The sequence below is a fragment of the Eurosta solidaginis genome, chromosome X (assembly GCF_040869045.1).
Source record: "Eurosta solidaginis isolate ZX-2024a chromosome X, ASM4086904v1, whole genome shotgun sequence".
Lineage (NCBI taxonomy): Eukaryota > Metazoa > Arthropoda > Insecta > Diptera > Tephritidae > Eurosta > Eurosta solidaginis.
In genome coordinates, this window is record NC_090324.1 from 103,692,384 (window position 1) to 103,713,672 (window position 21,289).

The 21,289-nt window shown below is 42.8% G+C and overlaps 1 protein-coding gene and 2 pseudogenes across 10 annotated transcripts in view; all 3 read right to left on the reverse strand.

The window, feature by feature from the left end:
• CaMKII (Calcium/calmodulin-dependent protein kinase II) overlaps positions 1-21,289 on the reverse strand; it is a 3,892,153-nt gene that overhangs the window by 594,651 nt on the left and 3,276,213 nt on the right. The window lies entirely within an intron of this gene.
• On the reverse strand, positions 14,518-15,790 carry LOC137234496 (UDP-N-acetylglucosamine transporter pseudogene; annotated as a pseudogene).
• Positions 15,640-17,202, reverse strand: LOC137234399 (uncharacterized; annotated as a pseudogene).

The window sequence follows — 21,289 nt, forward strand, 5'->3', positions numbered from 1 at the left end:
AATGTTATCTTAAACGTTTTTGACGTCACTTTTGTGGAACTTTTTTCCACTTTCGGTAACAATAGTTACGTGTCTGTCGTCAGCGACAGTTTCTTCTTTATAAAGAGGCTTTTGTTTTGCCTTTATTTGTTTGTTGGCAATCAGCAACTTTTCCCCTGTTTCAAAGGAACGCGGTGTTGTGCGTTTAGCGTTCAACCTGGCATTCCTGACCTCCTGCTCCCTCTCCAATAAGGCCTTTATATCCTCCATAGTTTTTTCTCGGAAATTCACCAATTCCTGATAATTTATTCTTGAGGTCCGGTTGAGGAACACATCCGCTGGTTTTCGTTTGATAACAGAGTGGACAGTATTGTTGTATCTGTCTACTGCAATAGAAGCGCGTTCTTTTGGAGTAAGTCTCTTATATTCAACCGAAATACAGCGGTATATTTCAATCAACGTTGAGTGCAGACGCTCAACCTGACCGTTAGTTTCGCTTCGTTGTGTAGGAGTTTGGTAAATTTCTATGCCAAGGGATCGAATATAATTTAGGACAAGGGGAGTCAAAAATCCCCTCTTATTGTCCATAACTAATATTTTCAGGACGGAGAAATAGTGCAGGAGATCAGTAAGCTTTCTTCGGAGGTGAACGGAAGATTTGTTCTTTATTGGGAAAAGCTTGGCAAATTTCGTTAATTTATCAATTGCACTGAAATACTTTTGCTTCTCTATTTCGAAGAGGTCGACGTGTAGAATTGCGCAGGGATAATTTGGTATTGGGGTGTATTGGAGGAACGGTTTCGCCGGATGCCTATCGTACTTATTTAATTTGCAAGTATCACATTGCCTAACGTAATCTCTGATTTGCCTGGACATTGCGGGAAAATAAAATTGCTCGAGTATTTCTGCTTTATTCTCACGGGGATTTCTGTGGGCTCGCTTGTGCTCCCTCTCGATTATTTCGTAGATCCTGTCCGGAATCGTAACATCTTCCACCACCCTTTGGGTTATTCTAATGCGGTACCTCCAGAAGTTGTTAATGAACGCGTTTTGGAGTGAAGCGAGGAATATCTCAGGAATTTTTATCCCATTTATCACATTTGGGTTGAGGCACTCCCTTAAAATAGTAACCAATGCGGCCGTATCCGATTCAGGAAATGACACATAGTGCCTGCTATAGCCCGGATAAGGATGCTCCAGGCATTGTGGACGATTACCGTCTCTGAAGATTATTTGGTTTTTAAAAACGTTAAGGGGGGCCTCTACATGTGGTATTAAATCCGAATTATCCTGATCAGCTGAATGCATTGTGCATTGAGTGGCAGTGTCAATTTCGGGTTCTCTTTCGAGTCCAGCACTTGTGGGATCATGTCCTGAAACGGATGGAGGTTGGACAATGATAGAATCGGTTAGCACATTAACTTCAGATTTGAGACGAGAGAGAGCATCGGCGACTAAATTCGATTTTCCCGGTTTATAGATTATTTCACAATTGTACTCCTCTATCCTGGCCTTCCAGCGTTTAAGTTTAGCATTGTAGTTTCTGCAACTCAGAGAAAAAGTTAGCGGTTGGTGATCGGTGTATATCTGAATTTTCTTGGCACCGTATAGGTACGACCGCAGATTATCGAGAGCCCAAACTATAGCGAGGAGCTGTTTCTCGTTAGTAGCATAATTTTCTTCGCATTTATTCAAGGATCGTGAAATGTAAGCTATAGGTTTGTCCTCGCCTACTGCTCACTGGGAGAGGACTGCCCCGATGGCGAAGTTCGAGGCATCCGTAGTCAGGTTAAATGGTTTTTCGAAATCTGGAAAGGCAAGAACATCAGCAGATACAAGAAGCTGTTTTAAATCATGAAAAGCCTGAAGGGCCCTGTCGTCAACTTCAATTTTTACTTTTTTGGAACAATTTGCTTTCCCTTGAGCATTCTTGCCTCGAGTGAGATTGGTTAGAGGTTTTGCCACTTTTGCGTAGTCTCTTATGAACTTCCTGTAATAGGAAGTCATACCTAAAAAGCTTTTCAAATCCTTGAGATTTTCTGGTGGTGAAATAAGTTTAATCGCTTCGACCTTGCTTGGGTCAGCGCGAACGCCATCGGGAGTGATGACGTACCCAAGGAATTCTACTCCTTTTTCGAAAAAGCAGGTGTTCTCCAGATTTACCTTAAGGTTTGCTTCGCGAAGCCTTGCAAATACCTTTTCGATGTTCAGTAAATGTTCTTCCGGGTCCTTTCCAAAAACAATTATGTCGTCAATGTAGACATAACAAATTTTCCATATATATTGTTTGAGGACGTCGTCGATCATCCTTTGGAAAATGGCGGGAGCATTTTTTAGCGTAGGAATTCGTATTTCCCATTCATCGTTGAGAACGCTGTCTTGGGTATATCCGACGCTTTCATAGGTATCTGGTGAAAGCCAGACGTTAAGTCAATAGTTGTGAAGAAATTGGCCTGCCCTAAACTGGACAAGGTGGAGTTTATGTCTGGGATAGGGTACGTATCGGCGATAGTGACAGCATTTAATCTCTTATAGTCAATCACCATTCTATATTGTTTTTCCCCATTCGGCTTTGGTTTTTTGGGCACCACCCATATTGGGGAGTTGTAAGGGCTTTTGGAAGGTCTAATAACTCCCTCATTAAGCAATTCGGTTATTTGCCTGTCTACTTCTTCCCTCATACATACCGGATAAGGGTAACTTTTACTGTAGATAGGTTCAGGGGTGGTGGTCCGTATTTCGCCTGGCACATTTGTATCCACGAGCTCACTGCCATTAAGAGGGAGGAAAAGATCGGAGTATTTTTCCAGTACTTCATCAACGTGCTGTTTTATATCCGCGGATACGTCCTTTCCCATTGAGTAATTAACCTGATTCGAGATTTTGGCCTGTAGTGGTAAATTGAAACTATTTATCCTTAAGAAATTGTTCTTCCTGTCGACTACTGCCCCTAACATGCTCAACGTATCATCGCCGATAATACCGGCGAAGGATTTCAGTCCCGGGAGGACAAAGAAAGCTATCTTTGAAGGGACATTCGTGAAAAATTTTAAACCTATCTTTTTACTAATCTGCACCTCTCCTCCAGCTGAGTGGACATTAAAAACTTTCGCAACGGGATCCAGCTGCAATTTCTTCGCTAATGAAATTTTTTTTGGCCTCTGTGTCAATCAGGAAGTCGAGGGTGCGGCCATCTGAGAGTGTGTACTCTAAGTATGGTACGCTAGATGGCCCTCCGATAGAAAATCCCCTTCATCATCGTTCTTGGTCGATTCTTCTTCCTTGGTGTTATCCTCATCAGTTCCGGTCATTGAATGGAAAAGCCTTTGTTGTTTCCTCGGGATGTTTTCCGATCTTGCTTCACGTTTGAATGGATTAGGGCGATTGATATAATTTACAGCACGCGATTGGGTAGAGCGGTCCACATCCATTTTTTCGACGAGAGGATTCGTAGACTGAGTAGCGGGTGGAGCACGATAGTTACTTGAAAAACGCTCCCTTCTATCGAATGGAGCCCTGCGATCTTGTTGACGCCAGGTAGGCTTGGGTGGGATTACAGGTGGTCTCCCTTCGAAGGAAGGTTTAATCTCGTTTAAATTGTTAATAGGGACCACTATGCGATTATTACCGGGAGATGGGTGAAGGGATACGTTTCTGAAGTTGACATTTTGCAACTCCAGGCAGGACCTTCGTGGTTTCTTCAGTGTACGATTCGGTTTGTAACTTATTAAGGATCAAGTTGAATATGTGGTTCACTCGAGCGTAGAACTCGTCGATAGTGCCACCTTTCTGTTGCAATTGATGCAACTGGTGTTCGAGAGTGCGGACATCCCGCTTATGGTAATGCAGAGCCAGGCACTCCTTTATTTTTGACCAATTGTTGTCAAAAATATTGTAGGAAATCAGGGCGTTATCCGCCGTACCGCGGACTTTTTGTCGAATGTGCTGTAATATAGCACGGTATAAGGGTTTTCCCTTGATAACTGAGAAGTCAGCAAGGATGGTTTCTACGGAGTGTACCCAGGACACGAAGTGTATAGGGCTTCCATCAAAAACTTGAAGCTCTTTTACGCAATCAGGCAGGCGACATATTTCGCGAATGTCGGCCTCAGTCATGGGGGCTTGTGCCACCACTTCCTCTGTTGCCTCGCTACGCGGAGGACCGCTGAAGGTATTATTGGTCCGGTCCAACTCCGTCACACGCCTCTCTAAAAATTTCATCTTTTCCAGCAGGGCATTAACGGCACCTGTTAAATTCGTTACGTTCACTTTAAGTTCCTCCATCCTTGTTACCGTTGGAAAAAAAGAAGGTATATTAAATTATTGATTAAGTTCTATACTTAAAGCACCACTAGGTTCATAAGTGGTGTTATATCGTGTACACTGTTTTTTCCTAAGAAGAGCTAGCTTCTATATATTTTTGCTTTTTCTAATATGAAGTTCTTTACCTCTTATAGCTTTTTGGTTTTTAAATTTTTTGTATTATTTTTTTATTTGCTTATTTCAATGTAAGCTCACTTCACAGATTTTTTTACTACTTGATCCTTAAAGGATATTCACTTTCACAAGCGGTCCCTGCTCGGGCGCCACTTAAGGATCTCAGATCCTTTCACTTAAAAAAATTAAGGAGCCAACTCGCTCCAAACAAACTAAGAAGTTGAAATTAGTAAGCACTGAAATTTAAAGTTAACAAATATACTTTATTCAAAATGATTGTATATAACTGACAAATCGACTTACATAGTTGTGCGGATCCCCGACAGCAACTGCCCAAACGTTCTTGGCGGTTTTCCAAAGAAACCTCAGCGCCGGCGGCAGCGGCGCAACCCTTACGCAAGTGTGTTACAATACAGGTGAGAATGACCGTGGCCTTGATTTCCCACAAGCGTTGCGTTATTAAATTATTGGTATTGCATTTCATGATGAAATACAAATATGCTTACGCTGCAGCGCATGCAACGATCGGTGGGAAACAAAATGTGCTGACGTTGCGGATCGAACGTGGGAATGGGTTGAATGGGCAGTGGCTGATCGTGTTAACTTGTATGTATCAAACATTTTTTTGCTTATGGTTTTTTTTTCTTACGCATATATATATGTATATTAAAACATTAAAACTTTTATAAAATTCATTGCTTGCGCATTCCAATCAAAAATTTAAAATTTCAAAAACTAAAGGAAAAATTAAACCGTAGTTTGTTAGAAAACCATTTAACTTTTCTTGACATATGCGGTGGTTCCGTTAAAAAACAATTAATTTTTCTGATATATGTGGTGGTTTTGTTAAAAACCAATTAAAGTTTTTTTTGATACATGCGGCGGTTCCGTTAAAAACCAACAAAAATTTTTTTTTATATAAACGGTGGTTCCGTGAAAAGCCAAGTGAAATTTTTTTTACATAAAGCGGTGCGTCCGTGAAAATATACGAATTTTTCTACAACGCGTGAATATAAATGGATCTTTTGAACAAGTTACAACAATTTTGAGATTTTTACCAACTAATACCTGTTTAGGCCCAATGCCTAACTTTTATCTGATTGACGGCGCCCCTCCCTAACGTTTTGATAATATTTCCAGCCACCCACACTCACGCCGCATTTGTGTGCATGCATGCACATGCATGCGTTTCATACGCATGCACGTGTGTGTGCGGGTTGTCAGCACCCATGCACGTATATGTGGGGGCTGTTGTGTGTGTGGCTTTTTTCCCCTCCTTAACACCAGAGGACTATTTCGCGGCTTAGCGGTTGTCCTCAACGGGATAACCGGCCTCTTTTTCGATCGACCCCCAACCAGCACACATCGCAAGGATCACCATCGTCACTTAAAGCGCCAAGGTAATATTGTATCAACACTGTATATATTCCCATCACTCTAAATTAAAGTATTATTTTATAACGAGGAAATCCTCTTTGCGTTTTGTTCTTTTACTTTCTTTCGAGAGCACTATCAACCCGAGATCGACCCGTGTGCGCCTACCCACTGCCGGTTCCAGACGCACTCAGGCCGAATATTGGTCCTTACTCCCCGAAAAAGGAACTAAAAGCACCTACATATTACAGTCCACATATCAACCTGCACAGCACATTTGCATACTAGACAATTTGTCAAAGGATTGCCGCAGCAGCCAAACACAACACGAGAAAAGTGGGATTATATTACACAAATTAGCAGCCACCGGAGCCACAGCCATCACAGCAATAAATACCGCCAGCACAAAAACCAATAAGAAGTAAGTGTCATATTTCTTGCTACTTTTTTTTGAGTGTCCGTGACTAAAAAATTAAGAAGATACCCGTGTTTTTGCGAAAAAATTGAGATCGAGCGGGGGTGAAAAAGGTGAAACTTTATTTTAGTGAGCGCCAGTTTTTTTTCTTTCTTAAATTGTTTTTTCTTCGAATTTAATTCACTTGGTTTTAATATTTATTTCGGTCCTTGTGATTATCTGTTTCATCCCCCCACAAGCGGTAAGGTTTTCCAGACACAACACAAGGAAGAGGATAACCTAACCTCACTTTCCTCACTATATTGAATAGGTTTTTTTGTTGTTGTTATTTCGTGCACATCACAAAACGAAGTTAAGTTCAACTTAGTTAATCCGGCGCTCACTTCACTGAAAACACTTTTTGCACTTTTTTTCCGCTTATTCTCAATTCCGAAAAACAATATCGCACGCACTTGTCTTTTTACAATTCAACCATTAAACTGTGTAGGTGGCGAGTGGTCCCTTTTTCTGTTATTTACTGCCGAGGCAAAAGTCCAAAAATAAATCCTTTTTGTTGTCGCTGTTGTGACAAAAAGTCCATAAAAATAAACCCTTTTTCGTTGTCGCTACCAAGACAAAAAGTCTGCAATAAACAAAATAAATAATAAACTTGAAGTTCAATAGTTTTTATTTAGAGCTGGGCAGGCATTTTAACTCTGAAGAGTTCCATTTCTATAATCGGCAATTTTCTCGTTAATAAACGTAAATAAAACAATGGAAACCTACATCCGTTTAGCAGAATCAATCGCAGAGTTTGATAAAGATTACAGCCTTATTCCGGAGAGCGACCATAGCAAACACACCCTTGCAATACAGCAGGAAGAGTTGCGGCTCTTGTGGAAGAAGGTAAAGTCTGCGTTTGATTCGCTATTGGGATCTGATGAGGTGTCAGCGGATGACGTTATGGCGATCAGAAAGAAGCAAAAGGCAGCATACGCAATCTACGTGCGATGTTCAGCGTCTATATCTGCTGAGGCAGAAAAATACAAGAAAGCGGACAAGAACGTCAACCCTGAGCAAGAACCTCATGCGCATAAAATTCGCCTCCCTGCTTGCGACACGGAAGTTTTTAAAGGGGATTGTCTGTCTTGGCCAACTTTTCGCGACCTTTTCACGGCAATTTATATAAACAATTCCAGCTTGAAAGGGGTGGAAAGTTATTCCATCTCAACAACAAAACGCAGGGCGAAGCAAAAGATATCGTTAAAAAATGCCCTCTTTCAAATGAAGGATTCGAGATGGTCTGGAAAAACTTGTGTGAAAGATACGAAAACCAACGTATCTTAGTTAACACACAACTACAAATTTTACTTAACTTAAAAAAGGTAGAAAGTGAGTGTGGCAGTTCAATAAAAAAGCTGCAAAATGATATAAATAATTGTATTTCGTCCCTCAAATGCCACAAAATTGACACTTCCAATTGGGATGCAATCCTGACCTATCTATGCTCAACCAAGTTACCAGAGAGCACGCTGGCTCTTTGGGAGCAAAGTATAGACCATAAAATGGACATATCCAAGTGGGAGGATATGGATAAATTCCTGTCTAATCGGTTTCAGACACTTGAAACAGTGTCTGGTTTTACAGGGCATGCCACTTCGAAAGTGCAAAAACCAAACGCGTCGCGACAATCAACGGAAACCCCTACGAAAAGACTTGGTGCTTTTCAAACGAAAGTATCCAAGCAAACAATAAAATCAATTTGTAAAATGTGTAAATCCCCTGAACACAGATTACGCAACTGTTCACGCTTCTGCGACTTAACCCCAGTAGAAAGGATTAAATTTATAAAATCCACAAGTGGCTGCCTGAATTGCTTATCCCCAGGACACACCGTGACGAAGTGCACCAGTTCCTACAACTGTTCCAATTGCCACTCTCGTCACCACACGCTCCTGCATGCGGATACATCTCAGCGCACGGCTGTACGCAATCCTTTCAAAGATGCGGATAATATCCCAACAACTTCGGCACAGGCGCGACAATCTGCGAACCAGAATGTAAAATCCTGTCATGCCAATTCCAGCACAGGCGTGCTATTAGGAACTGCTCGCGTACACATCCGCCATAATGGTACCGACTTCTCCGCACGGGCATTAATTGATTCAGGGTCTGAATGTTCCTTTATAACTGAAAGACTGAAACGCAGAATCAATTTGCCAGCGAGAAAAATGCATGCCCAAGTTTCCGGCATCACAAATTCGGTGTCAGCTCAGGTGAAAGAAGCATCCAAAATTGAATCACGTTCACCACTGGATGCCTGCTTCAGCCTGACTACACCCGTTCTAGTCTTAGCCAAACTCACTGGGAATCTTCCATCCTGCCATATCAACGTCATGACTATGCAGGCATTCCCAGACTTGGTTTTGGCAGACAAGAGGTTCTACATCAACGAAGATGTAGACCTCATACTTGGAGGAGACATATATCCCCAAATTATACTGAGCGGTCTGAAAAAGAATGTACTAAATACACTTTTGGCCCAAGAGACAGTGTTCGGTTGGATACTAACCGGTCGCATCGAAGCACCGAGTCCCACGAAGAGCATCATGTCATTCTACAACGAGGTTGCGTTGGACAAGCAATTAAAAACTTTCTGGGAGGTAGAAAATGTTCCCAAAAATAAAATGCTTAATGAAGAAGAAAGGTATTGTGAACAATTATATAAGGACACAACAAAACGTGATGAAAGTGGAAGATATACAGTTTCGCTACCATTCAGGCAGGATTACCCTGAGAAGATTGCATTAGGACCGTCCCTAAAGCGCGCATGTTCACAATTCTTCAGAAATGAGGGGCGATTACTGAAAAACCAAGAGTTAGGGAAAGAGTATGTTCGGGTGTTATCCGAATACGAAACGCTTGGACATATGAAAAAAATTAAAAATAATGTACCATCCGACGATTCGGATAATTATTTTCTGCCACACCACGCCGTTGTCAAAGCAGAAAGTGTAACGATGAAAGTCCGAGTCGTTTTCAATGCCTCAAGCCCGACGGCTATTGGCACCAGCCTAAACGACATTCTCCTCCCTGGTCCAATACTACAAGCAGATCTCCCAATCCTTATTCTACGTTGGAGACTCTATCGATATGTCTTTAATAGCGATATAGAGAAAATGTATAGGCAAATTTGGATGGATGCCAACCATATCAAATTTCAGAGGATTGTTTTCCGAAAGGACATTAGTGAACCAATAGGCCTCTACAAGTTAAAGACTGTAACGTTCGGAGTTAACTGCGCTCCATACCTGGCCATCAGAACGCTTCTACAGCTAGCTGACGATGTGGAGCATTCCCATCCAACAGCATCGAGCATCCTGCGAGAGTGCATGTATGTAGACGACGTATTAGCGGGAGGACACACCATCGCATCAGCCATTAAGGCAAGGGATGAAATACGACAGGTACTACAGTCAGCTGGTTTTCCACTTCGGAAATGGACATCAAACTCGGAGGCAGTTCTAAAAGACATCCCGAAAACTGATCGACTAAGCGAAGACTTTCTGGCGTTCGAAGACACCAGCACCGTGAAGGCATTGGGCATAAGATGGAATGCGCACTCCGATCTCTTTTATTTTAAAGCAGGACCACTGGAGGATCCAGAAAAACTAACTAAGCGAGAAATATTGTCAGCCATCGCCAAGCTGTTCGACCCATTAGGGTGGCTCGCCCCAATGGTTATAGTGGCGAAAATATTAATGCAGAATATTTGGTTAGAAGGCACCGGATGGGATGAGCCTGTCTCACCAAATACATTAGAACGGTGGAAAACCTTCACCCAACACTATGGCGAAATAGATAACATACGGATACCGCGGTGGGTAAATTTTTCCCCGGAAGGCGAAATAGAAATCCACGGTTTCTGTGACGCTTCCGAGAAAGCATATGCTGCAGCGATATATATGCGCGTAAAAAGAGACGATCAGGTTTTCATACACTTACTCTTAGCAAAAACCAGGGTAGCTCCAGTGAAAACCATCTCGCTACCACGTTTAGAACTCTACGGCGCCGTGCTTCTCGCAGAAATGATGGAATCAATATTCCGAAATATTCATTTGGGACCAGTAAAAGTTCACCTCTGGACGGATTCAACCATCGTACTCGCATGGATACGCAAGCCGCCCTGTACTTGGTCAACCTTCGTCGCACATCGAATCACCAAGATCCTCGATATGGTCGGTAATAAGGACTGGCTTCACGTTGACTCGGAATCTAACCCAGCGGACTTAGGGAGCAGAGGACTACTAGCGTCAAATTTGGTCAACAATTCGTTGTGGTGGCAGGGACCTTCTTGGCTGCAAGAAGACAATTCCCACTGGCCAGCACAAGACACGGAATACAACACGTCAATTGAGGAAAAGCGGATAAAGGTTCATGCAGCGTCAGTAAACAACAACCCTAACATCCTTGATAGGTTCTTCGACCTTTCAAGGGCGCTGCGGGTTATATCTTACATTTTTCGATTTGCCCGCAGAACACATCCCAAAACTAGAGTTTCCTTCAATAGGCAGTCTCATACAATCGCACCTGATGAAATCGAAACTACGTCACAACGATTGATAGCTATATGCCAAAGGAAATATTATCAAGCAGAGTATGCCAACTTGAAGTCAGGGAAGCCAATTCATGGGAAGAGTGAAATTTTACCCTTAAACCCATTTATCGATTCTGATGGTATAATCAGAACTGGTGGTAGGATTGACGCATCCAAAGATATGCCCTACAACGAACGACACCCAATTATCCTGCCGTACACTTGTAGGCTATCCAGACTCCTAGTTGAGTTTATACATAAGATCTCCCTCCATGGAGAAAACCAGCCGATGCTGCGCTTTATTCGCACTCAGTACTGGATACCGCGTGTTAAAACCATGATTAGGTCTGTCATCCACAAATGTAAAGTGTGTACTATTTACAAGAAGCGGGCACAAACTCAACTCATGGGCATCCTTCCCAAGGAGCGCACCACTTTTGCCAGGGCCTTCACAAATACAGGGGTAGATTTCGCCGGACCTTTTGACATAAAGTCCTACCGAGGGAGAGGGTGTCGGACCTCAAAGGGATATGTATGTTTGTTCGTCTGCTTTTCAACGAAAGCTATTCATCTTGAAGCGACAAACGACCTTAGTACCGGGTCCTTCTTGGCTGCCTTTTCCAGATTTGTATCCAGACGAGGATGCCCAAAGAACGCCTACTCCGACAACGGTACAAACTTTGTCGGAGCTTAACGATCCTTACGATCGGAGTTCAAGGCATTTCTTCGGGAAGCGAGGGACGATACCATGAATAAATATAGCCACCAAACTCTCGCATGGCATTTCATACACCCAGGTGCTCCTCACATGGGAGGCTTGTGGGAGGCAGGGGTAAAGAGTTTTAAAACCCATTATAAAAAAATCGCGTCCGACCATAAATATACCTTCGAGGAGTTTGCGACCCTGTTATGCCGAATAGAGGCATGTCTTAACTCTAGACCACTGAGTACCTCATCAAACGAACCTTCCGACCTGGAGCCGCTTACTCCAGGCCATTTTCTCGTGGGTGGGCACCTGTTAGCTCCACCCGAACTCGACTGTGACGAGAATCCTGCCTCAATAGTCAACAGATGGCAAAAAATGAAGGCCTTGCATCATACTTTCTGCCGCAGATGGAAATCGGAATATCTCACCGAGATCCAGAAACGATATAAGTGGAAACATCCACAATCCAATTTAAAATCCGGAGACCTGGTCGTTATCAAGGACGATAACCTCCAACCTAACGAGTGGAGAATGGGGAGGATCGTCAACATACACCCAGGCTCTGACAACCGTGTGCGTGTTGTTGACGTCCAGACAACCAAGGGACAAATAACTAGACCAATTTCGAAATTGGTACTCCCTCCGTCCCACGACCAGGAGGAGGAAATGTAAGGGGCAAAATTCCGCCTCACAAAACCTTAGAAAACCACAACACTATTTCCCCCGACTACCTACCATTAGAGGCCCACGGTTAGTGATAGCATCGAAAGCATATTAAGGAACCCACGTCTTCGTGTCTCTCTATCCCTAAGCTTGTGTTTCTCCCGAGCCATATATTATCATCAACCACCCGGTCTCGTGAGTGTGCGAGTCTACCGGAGGGGAAACCTAAGGCGTACTACGCGATGGCAATGGGGAAAGGGAGCGCGGGACATAAAGACGCGTTCAACCACGCGCCGTGATGCCCCGCTATCCCTAAGCTTGCGTCGCTCCCGAGGCCCTAATTATAATCAACCACCCCGGTCTCGTGATGGTGCGAGTCTACCGGAGGGCGATCCTACATCTTATTTTTCTTTTTTTTCTCACCCCCGGTCTCGTACCGAGTCTACCGGAGGGGGAGTCCTACACCTAGCTACTTGTGGGCAATGGGGAAAGGGAGCTAGAGGCACGAGGACGCATGAGAGCTTATCAAAAGCTCGCAAAACCAAAAGGCACAACTCAGTGCTTCATGAAGACACTAACCGCGGGCCCCTTGAAGAAACCATTCCACAAGTCACTCGCTCACCCAGAGCGAAGACACCAGAAAACACCCAAATTCACTCACTCCCCAGAGCGAGGACAACATCAAACCCCAATTCACTCGCCCCCCCAGAGCGAGGACACCAGAAAAGCCTACCGCAGAAAGGGAACCCATCTGCCCCAGAAAGCCAAGGCATTCGGCCCATTAAATTTTTAAACAAATTTCAAAAGGTCAACGCAAATTTCACTCGTTCGCCCGAAACGAGGCCATCCAACGATCCTAACGCAGATTCGCTATCTGCTACAGAACCTAAAGACATGCGACCCAATATATTTTTAAATTTTCAAAAGAACATCCAGACCAAGCCGTTGCATACTGTAATTGACGTTTACGGAATTGTTCCCATAGGAATACGATAGAGAAAGCGTGCATACGCCACATCATATAATCGACACTTACACGATTTCGTGTACGTTCCAACAATGGACCTAAAGCATCGAAGAAACTAGGCACTGCTAGATTAACAGGTTCACCTTCTGGTACTTGGGTTTCGGAAGGCGATAAAGCGTTTGTGTACTTCAACCATTGCACAGAGGGATAGGTTTCTTGTAACTGGTTTTTGGCGCCGAAATTATAGAGCTCATTGGTGTTGCGACATTTTTCAGCGGGCCGGAGATGTTGGTCAATGCGTTTTCGAAATCAATCGATTCACGTAGCCCCTTCGCTGCACGTTCCTTATTAGCACAAAATAGTATAGCAATATCCACCTGTGATCCAGATAAGTTTGATTTAACAAATCGTTGGACATACTCAGATGTTGGTTCTGCGGCACCCAATAAAACTTCAAATATCCCCAATGAATTTTTGTTGACAATAAAAAAGGAGGAACACGCTGATTCTATGCGCTTTTCATCCGAGTATCGCAAGGACATACCTTGTTCGATACTGAAATATTATCAAAGTTTGCTGATAAGCCTAAAAATTCACAATGGTTCTCTGCTTATAAATACCATTGGTCCTGCATCATTACCCACAATGCTTGAAGTTACGCCGTGCTCCTCAGATCAATTGGATCCAACAGCCCAATTGAATGTTCTTGAAATTTGTCATGCACTTGGACGTTTACTTGCGAGTAAAGTTGGATATGGCGCATTTACAACTTTACCAGGCTTCCGCGAAAGTATTGGCCCTAAAATTGTAGCCGCTCTACGCCGTAAAGATTTGGCAGTGACACATGCTGCAATCGATATGATAAACGCACTCTTGCATTCAGTGAATCATTAACTGTTAATGATCATTGCAACAACAAGTTTTTTCAATTAGAAGGAAAGTTTTCTAAGCGGAGTCGCCCCTCGGCATTGTTTGGCAAGCGCTCCGCGTGTAATTCTGCCATGAAAAACGCTCAAAGAGGACACATCTGCCTTGCAGATGTAGTTCAGAGTCGGCACAAAAGAAGAGGAGCACATTGACAGAGAAGCTCGGCTTAGAATCTCTTCCGAGGTTATCGCGCCGTATATTATTTGTCTATAATTGCGCAATTCACAAAAGTGTATTCAAGCACAATTTAAGGTTTGGATCGTTTTCATGGTTTCCACTATAAAATTTGACCACATACGGCGAATAGGACACCTTGTGAATTGCCTAAATTATTTCTTAGCAAACGGCTCTTCATACCGAACTGTGATTACTCGAAAGTGCATTTCATTAACATTTCGCTATTAAATAAGAAAACTTTATAAAATGTTCGATTTCATACTCTGGCCACCGGTGTCCCTGAACTCCCATTATTTTTAAACTCTAGGCAAGAGGTTTTCCTCAGCCTCTAAAAGGGCCCGCGATTTTTGTGGAGCTGTCGTTGTTGAATTTGTTTGTCCAGATTTTTTAGGATCATGACCCCTAAGAATATTTATGCAACCTCCTCTTCCAGCAAAACCGAACGTTAAATTTAAAATCAAAATATATAGTGAAGCTATACACGATATAACAATTGCTAATGATGTGGCAAAACCTTTTAATATGTTATCAGTATATTCAACAATAACAGTAACAATTAGGCCATCACCAGCTTGTAAAAATATTAAATACCCCATAAATAAGTCATCACCGAAGAAACCATTTTTCAAAATTTGACGTCCATCATTAACGAAACATGTTAGTACACCGAATGGTATACTCAATAAACTTCATTGTACATTACGCATCCATACCGATATATCGGCACTTTTAAGAATTTTTTTTCAAATATATACCGGCAAAACCGGATCGAAAACAAGCACCAAGTGCAGCCCATAAACGAAGTAAACGATTTTGTTCACGACCGCTTGGTTGTTCTTTACCACCAACCTTAGTCTTGTCGACCGTTTGTGCTAGTTGTACCATAACTACGCCTGCAATTAGTAGTACTAGCGCACCCCATTGTGTCTGGATGAGACGCCGGCGCAGTATGATTACGGCAAACATAGCTGTGGTGAGTACTTTTAGTGGATAAACGACTTGATAGGTAGCTGCATCCAGATGCAGCAGCAGACACATAAATTGACTCTATTACAACCTTTAAATATATTTATTTATAAAAGATTTTATCATTCAAAATTCACAATATGAACTAAGGGAAATGCATTGAAGTATTTTATATCAATAAACTAAAAGTTGATATAAATTGGAGTATTATGCCACAATTGTATGCACCCTATAAAAATTTACTTAAATGCATAATTATTAAAAAAGACAGAAAATAACCGATTTTAAGTGCTTGGAATATAAGATTAACGCAAGCGTCACTATGTAATGCGTAAAAACTAACTAAAAGATCCAAAGAAGTTTTGAATGTATTTTTAACTAAAGTAAAATACTATAAGTTAAATTCATGTTAATTTTTTATATCTTTACATTACTTTAACTTCCGTGCAAAATTTGAAATTAACTAAAAGGTATGTTACTTTTTCTATTTGAATTATTTTTAGTTTTTAGTATATTATTCGAATGTATGCAGTTCGAAAGTTTCCATGTTTGCATTTTACGGAAAAATTTAATTTTTTTTAACAGTACCAAAAAAAGTTCCATTTAGATTTAAATAATGGCAACGTTACTTCAGATATTACAAGATAGACATCCTATGCCATGTACTTTTTCTACTTTGTTGGGTGTACGGCATTTCTGTCAAAAATGTTTGTATGTATCGTATCGACACAATTATTGTGAAAGTTTATGCGTCTTAAAATCATTTCAGCTTTGAGTAAACATCGACTTTTTTATGAAACAGATTATAATAATCTACTGCAGCATTCCGAGTCTTATTCAGCACTTTGCTAAGGTTTTCGGGAGATAGGCGTCCAGTGAAAACTTGTGTCTTGAAGAATGTCACTATTTTTTCAATAGTATCAGCTGACACAGCTCTGACCGCCGCAAGGGTATCCTCAATTTTTTTTGGGTAAACCAGGAATATATTGCTCTATAAATTTCGCAGCCACTGGTAGCTTCGACGCCACAAAATCTGCAATCACACCACAGACATTGACGATAGCATTACGCGCCAATTTATAAACATCACACGCTAGTTGTCCTGCAGGTTTCGCATAGGGAGGCACATAATGTTCAGCCAATTTACAGCCTCGTGCCGCAGCACTCATCGATGTATACCACACTTTCTGTACATGTGGCAGAATGCCTGCATTCTTTAGAGCTTTGCCGGTAGCTGACCGTTCAAATATGCCTTTGCCATTTACGTTTGTGTCGTAAATCAAAACTCCGGCAATCAACGCGATCAATACAAAGCTGCCCAGAATCCATGTACCACAACCACAATTCTTTTGTTCGCTCGCAATTTGTTTTTTCTTTTGTTGTGTGGCCTTTTCTTGGACATTCTTTACGACAGCTATCAGCTCATCCAAATACGCGTCTTTTCTCTTTGCTAAATTAAGTTCTTCATTTAGTATTTGGGCGCTTTCTAAAAATTAATGGAATGCCTTCGAAGTTGCCGATTTTATACCATCATTATCAGCCATATCTAAGTGTTGTTCAATTTCATTGAATAATAAAACGGATGATAGCAATTGCCTCTTATAATTCATCTTCCAGACTTTAAGGCTCTCTTCCCCATTTATAAGGCAACAAATACAACCCGCCAATTCACTTCGACTTTTCTTTGCATCTTCGATATTACGAAAAAGCATAAGAAATATATTTGCATGCTTACTGCTACATAGGATAAACTTAATCAGGAAGCCATGTGCACATTTTGTTAAAGTCTCTTTGAATGTTTTTACTGCTGTTGGTTTATCTAAATTGATGATTTGGTGGAGGTAGGTACCTTCAAACACTTTTGCAAACCAGCCTTTTGGCGCTGAACCCGAATATATTAGGGCCATTTTACAAAACGAGATAAGTCACATTTAGGTTGGACATAATGGCCTATGCCGCAATTCTTGGGACGCTTTTCGAAGAGCTGGTTAACCACCTTCTTTACAACAGGTTTCTTGACGACCAACGGTGCGGGTGCAACCTTCTTGGTAACTGGCTTCTTCTTTGGCCTGAGCTTCTTCGCAACCATTTCGGATTGTTTTCTGAACGCGATATAATTGAAAAACGCAGATTTTATTAGCTGCTCAAAGTTAAGAGCTGCTTTTCTCTCTGCTTGTTAAAAAGGTATTGCACGTATTGTTGAAATTTGCCAATTCGCATATGGGCAGCTGTCAGACAAACAGCTGCTCAGTTGGTGCTGCCGGCTGGAATGACGACTGCCCTCTGCATAAGGCAACTGGGGTATTTTACAACTAGGGCGGTTTAGGCAAAGAAGGGACTTTTAGAAACATTATTGGGCTGCGAATGTTTCCGCATGGACATACTCTTACGAATGATTATTGAACCTTAATTACCTTTGAAATGTACCCACCAGCAGCAATTTTTTAGCCAATTGCCTGAGCAATAACGCTATCAGGAAATCGAAGCGGCTTGCAAACTCCAGAGTAGACATTTCAAAAGGTTTTGTATTTTACAGGTTAGGAAGGAATATTTGCATACCCAAGAACTCCAAAAAAAAAAAAAAAAAAAACTTTTTTTTCGTTACAACCGGTATTTTAACATCTTACTCACCTGCAATTCGGTGGCCAGTCGTTCTTTGAATTATAGCAGGGTGCCGGCAATGATTCGTTGGCCATGGCGTTGGTTTGTATGCTTTGTTGGTAGGCACTCAATGGGCCCAGCTTCTGGGGTCAAACTCACTCGGAAAGTGTCGAGATTTCTCCCGTCATCTCAAATGTTTGAGGAGCCCTTTCCGCAGGCAGAGCAATCGTTTTTTTTGGTTGTCTTTCGGCGAGTTTTCAGCGGGTGCTGCTGTTTTTTGGGCGCATTGCTTAAATAGATACCTGAAACGAAATAAAAAATAAAGAAAAAATTAGTAGAGCTGTAAAAGAGGAAGGTATTACAAGAATTTATCAATATACTTACCAAACCACGTTGTACTCGTCCGGATGAAAATTCATTCAATAAGTGTGTATCCATATCTCATGAATGAATGACATTTCTGAATGAACAAAGAAAGGTTGCCACTCGTACAACATTTTTCTACGGCCGTGAACACGTTGGAAGCGATCCACGGGAATCACAATTCGGATCCTTAAGCGCAACAAGTCCGATTATTTGGGACGCGATCTAGGTAAGGTGTCCTACACCTCTTGTCAATAGCCATGGTTCGGGATACTCAAGACGAACCAGAATCAATAAGTGACCGAATACCGTCATTCCACTTATATATATAAAAAAAAAAAACAAACAAAACGATATTTAAGAAGTATCGATGATACCGCGAAATAAAAATATCAATTTTTCCTTTATATCGCATAAAATTCTGCTGTCCAAACATGTTTTTTGCGGCGGGCAGGAAAGTTGTTGGTTTTTTAGCACCAACAACACAAATCACAGCGACTCAAAAGAACCTACGCTACACACTTTCTACCCGGTTTGGTACCAGAATGTGCGAATCGAAAATCGTATATGCTCATTTTTCTGCAGCACTAGTGTGCCCGTGGCCACCATGCAAAAACGCTATCGTCATTCCACGTCATTTGACTAGTCATTTTACGGTCATGGGTAAGTTTTGTGACCAAATTTTTTTTTTAGGGCAACTAAAACGCTACCGGGTGACACGACATAAACAAAATAAGGCACTAAAGACCCAGGCACATAACGTGCGGGGAAAGAGGCCATGTTCATAATGCACGCCACATATGAACATTTTTTTTTCTTTTTGCGGCTACAGATGTTTCCCCTTATGCGCGCGCTAATAAAATCTCCCAAATCCCCAACAATACAATTAAGGAAGGACCACTCGCCCCTGCACTTTGACAATGACCCGACCCATTGAAACCTATTTCACTCCTTTCAGGAAAATGGGTCGTTTTGCCGCTTTAAAACGTAATGCTGCCACGAACGCAGCGCGTTATTCGTCGGAATGCCGAGTGTGTCTTGAGCGACACCCTATCCGCTTGTGCCCAACCTTTCGGGCGAAAAGGCCAGAAGAGCGCCTTTACGTAACCATTCGCGAAAGCTACTGCGGAAATTGCCTGGCGCCTGATCACCGCTCTAACGCGTGCCCCAGCCAAGGGCGATGCAAACGGTGCGGCGAGAAGCACCACACGATGCTGCACATCGCCTCGATCGACGAAGAGGAGCAGCTATTACGAGAAGCCCGCTCCAAGCCATGGAGCATCCAAGTGGAAGAGGAGCTAGATTCACCCCGAGAGTGGCTAGACGACTCAATCTCGTTATATGCGTCGGACGCTAGAACGGAGACTGGACCTCTTCGTCCACCCCGAAACCGAGATGCCAGCCGAACCGGAGCGGAGACGCGGTCTCTTCGCCCGACCATAACGCCTACAGCCAAATCATTTCGACCACTTCTGCAGCACGAGAGGAAGCGGCTCCAACAAGGGACAGCGACAGCCCAGCGCCATACATATAACGGCCGAGCGGAGACCCGGTCTCTTCGCCGGCAACCCAGGAACCCCCAACGGAGACGACATTCGCGCGACCGCAGAGCGGAGACACGGCCTCTTCGCCTGCACCAACGACATCAGCCACAAGATCGTAGCCACGGAGGCAACACGCTGCAGCTCACCACCGTGTCCACCTTCCGGTCAGGGCTCGTAGCCCAGCATCCAGCGGCCACCGCCACCATGATACCAACGGTAGCGATCACACCCACCGCGGTCGTGAAGATAGAAGCTGGGGGGCGGCTACACCTCGTCCGTGCCTTGATTGACGGATGCTCCCCCACCACCGTGATAGCATATGAGCTCGCCCAGGAGCTCCAACTCCCTGCCAGCAACATTGGCGGACAAGCAGGATGCCTACTACGCATACGAGGAAGACACGGCCAAAATAAACGAATTGCAACCCATGCGGCGGTCGTGTCCAATTTTCGGCGAATGGCCCCCACGACCAGCGTCGACAGCGCCATCGCATCCCCGTACGCACATCTCCGTCTGGCGGATCCACAGTTTTATTCATCCGCCCCGATCCGCCTCGTACTAGGGACAGACGTATATGCCGAAATAATACTACCAGGGATTCTGCCCACCACGTTTGGCCCTTTGATGGCTCAGAGTACCATCTTAGCTTGGGTACTCTCGGGCACAACCAAGGCCTAACATGAAAATGTTCGGTAACGACCGAAATCCATGAATTTTTACACTTTTTTATTTTTATTGAATTTCTGCTGTACACAGTCGCAAGAGGTGTGCATTGTGATTTCGTACAAGTGAAAAATCTTTCTATCCCTCCATTGCCATACCTACGTGTCAAATCATAGCTGACAGGGAGAACGGCTGTCGCGAAGGGTCAGAGAATGGAAGAAAGGTTTCTTTTTCTTGTGTTCGCCGTTATTAAATTGAAGTGCCATGAATTGCACATTTGTTTCAAATCAGCTTTTCCTTTAAATTTGTATACAGAAAATCAGACTACATATTAATACTCACTCGCTGTTCACTATTGTGAACGTTTTATCGAAAATTCGCCACTTGTATGAATTCACAATGGAGGTGTGCGTTTTAAAAGCTTGTATCATTACAATAAGTTATTTTTTATTGAATTTTCTTCATACAAAATTCACAAGCATAGAATTTCCAATGAATTTGTAATAAACGGCAAGAAATATGAACACGTATATCTTCTTACTTCTTTTCGCAATCCCTAGCTCTAGGCAAACCTGGCTCACGCCTTACACCATAACGGGAAAATTGATGAATGGCCGAGGCAGCAGCAACCAAGCTACCACACTGCGCAAACCATTTTGCGTGCCGCCACGCCGGCGGACTGGCCAGCATTATGTTAAGTTAGATATAATTAATTATAAGTTTTTTATTTTTTTCTCTTCTTCACGGTCGGTGATCCTTGGCGGACTGTGATGTTGCGTACCGCAAGGGGAGCGGCATGTTTAGGCCCAATGCCTAACTTTTATCTGATTGACGGCGCCCCTCCCTAACGTTTTGATAATATTTCCAGCCACCCACACTCACGCCGCATTTGTGTGCATGCATGCACATGCATGCGTTTCATACGCATGCA